Source organism: Hyperoodon ampullatus, assembly GCF_949752795.1.
Source record: "Hyperoodon ampullatus genome assembly, chromosome: 9".
Lineage (NCBI taxonomy): Eukaryota > Metazoa > Chordata > Mammalia > Artiodactyla > Ziphiidae > Hyperoodon > Hyperoodon ampullatus.
The window spans coordinates 13,447,527-13,450,649 of NC_136922.1; positions in this window are offsets into that span (position 1 = coordinate 13,447,527).

The following is a 3,123-nucleotide window of genomic DNA, read 5'->3' on the forward strand; positions in this document are numbered from 1 at the left end:
TACATCCTAACATGTATGTTATGTAAAATATTCAGGACCCTGCTTTAACTCCACACCAGTACTATGGATTGCTAAGTGCCTAGCACACACAGCTTATCTTGTTTCATCCTTATTATTGTCTAGTATTCTGTCCATCTTAGATGCCTCTTTCCATTCCCCAGATAGTAGTTAATTGTTTTCTGTGCTCCCTCAGTCATTGCAAACATTTCCCTTGTTGAACTTACTGCACTCAATCTTAAACTTCATCTGTTTCCTTCACTGGAATATGAATTGTTCAGAGGCAAAAATTGGGGTTTAGAGCAATCTTTTTTCTCCTTTAATTTTATTTTTAATTTTTATCAGTTATACATATCTGTGATTTACAGTCAAATAATTCTATAGAAACCTTGTAAGTTTTGCAATGAAACAGAAGAGACTGTATCCCCACCCTGCCCCTTCCCTGTTTCCCTTTCCTCAAAGTCACTTCATCTTTCAACTGGTTATTTTGATTTTTTACCTTCATTTCTCTATATAAAATGTTTGCATTGCTATTTCTTGATGTGTCACTTTTAGGCACTATCTATTGACTTCACTTAATGGAAAATGAGGGTTTAGCTCTTCTTCCTTCCCCCAGCCCCACCACACTTCCCTGCCCTTTATCTGCCTAATATAGTTACATTGTACCTTTTTAAAAATATTTATTTGTTTGTTTGTTTGCACCAGGTCTTAGTTATGGCAGGCAGGCTTCTTAGTTGCAGCATGTGAGCTCCTTAGTTGCAGCTCCAGGGCTCCTTAGTTGTGGCATGCAAACTCTTAGTTGCAGCATGCATGTGGGATCTAATTCCCTGACCAGGGACTGAACCCGGGCCCCCTGCACTGGAAGCGCAGACTATTATCCACTGTGCTACCAGGGAAGTTCCCAGTTATACAGTACTTTTAAAAACAGATTTGTTTACTTCATTATAATTAGGTAAACATTACTCACATCTTGAGCAAAGTCATATACTATGATTACTTCTCCTCCTCAATTTTTTGTTTTTCTTGCAGTTAATAATGATCTTATTTTTACTATTCATCACTAAGCCTTCTTAATGACTGTTTAAACCTCTCCCTCCAGAGATTCAGATTGATGACAAGTTCTATCAGTCTCATCTTTCTGAAGGAGCCTCTTCTGGAGCCTTCTGACCTGCGCCATCTACGTCTAGTGCACAGCTGTTATCAGGGCTTCCCACTATTTTTCTCCTGTGTTGTGTCTTCTGTTTCCTATATCCCATGCATTCTTTTTCTTTGTTTAGCCCTCATTTTAGTGGAGTACATCTCCAGTAGCTTCCTGAGGAAGGAGAAATAAATGAAAGGGAAATTTTTTGAGCTCTTGAATGTCTGAACACACCTTTATTCTTTTTTTTTTGGCTGTGTTGGGTCTTCGTTGCTGTGTGTGGGCTTTCTCTAGTTGCAGCGAGCGGCGGCTACTCTTCGTTGTGGTATGAGGGCTTCTCATTGAGGTGGCTTCTCCTGTTGCGGAGCACGGGCTCTAGGCCCGCGGGCTTCAGTAGTTGTGGCACACAGGCTTAGTTGCTCCGCGGCATGTGGGATCTTCCCGGACCAGGGCTCGAACCCATGTCCCCTGGATTGGCAGGCAGATTCATAACCACTGCGCCACCAGGGAAGTCCCCACACCTTTATTCTTTATCCACACTTGATTGGTAGTTTACTAGTCACGTACAGAATTTCCGTTTGAGATAAATTTTCTTTGGAATTTAATAGACCTGCTCCCATGTCTTCTAGCTTTCTTTGTGACCGTTGAGAAATTGAAAGATATGCCAACTCTTAATCCTTTCTAAATGATCTCTTTTTCTCTCTGGAAGGCTAGGCTTGTCTTTTTGCCCCCAGTGTGCTGCAATCTCACAATGATGAGCCTTGGGATGAGTCAAGTTGTACCCATTGTGCTTGGCACTCAGTGGGACCTCTTCAAGCTGGAAATTCATGACCTTTAGTTTGGGGAAATTTTCTTGAATTGTTTTGTTGGTGATAACTCCTTCCCTAATCCTGGTTGTTGTTGTTTTACAATTCTTATTTTTTGTATTTTGAACCCCCCTGTAGTGGTCCTCTAATTTATTTTTTCTTTCATATTTTTCATTTCTTTGTCCTTTTGCTTTTTTTCCCCCAGGATACTTCCCAACATTTATCTTCCAACTTTTTATTGAATTCTCATTTCTACTATCATATTTTTTTGTCTCTGAATGCTCCTTTCAAAATAGTAGCCTGTTACTGTTTTATGGTTGCAGTGGTGTCACACATCTCAGGGTATAAATAAATAAAGTTTTCTCCTCATTGAATGGTTTCTGTTTTCTCTAAGGGCTGCTTTTTTTCCCTTCCCGTTTGTTTCCGTCTCCGTGATACCACCTTCCATGCTTGTTTTTGAAATTGTCAAATCCCTAGGTCCTCTACTTAACTCTTGCTGGCACTCCTAGTTCTCCTCCCTGGCAAAGGACAGGCTTTTTTGGTCTCTGCACTGGTTGAAGTGTATGTTAGCCGCAGAGTCCTTTTCTTCCTTTCAGGTCCCAGAGTGTTTACAACCAGATCTGCACCCTCCAGGTAGGAAGCTGGAGGGTCACCTCTAGTTGAATTTGATCTGCCTTAAAAGAAAGAGCCAAAGACACTGGAAATTCCGCAACTAAACTGTCCAACCAAATTACATTAAAGCTAATCAACACGCCTCCTCAAACTCAGAACATCTGGGATATCATCTAAAATATAAGTTGAAATGATTCATATTGAATTTACACTGTAGAGAGAGAGGGATACCTGCAAGCTCCATCCTTAACGACCCCAGTGCTGTGGAGGAGGTTTACCGAGGTTGAGAAGGGCCTCCTCCTCCCCCCGCCCCCGCCCCCGCCCCCTTCTCCTTCCAGAGCAGCCTATCCGGCCCCCCGCCGGCAGGGGGGGCCACCGCGCACGGCCGGCGGCTGCGCGGCCAGGGCCTCTCTGGGAGGAGAGGAAGAAACCAGAGAGACGGCAGAGGAAGTTGCTGTGGCTTTGGGAGCTACGGTGTCCAAGCCCTGCTGGTGTCTGATCGCTGGCCGGAGCCGGAGTCCATTGGCCACGCTGGCTGCGCAAGGAGCCGAGGACTCGCGCGGAGGCAGG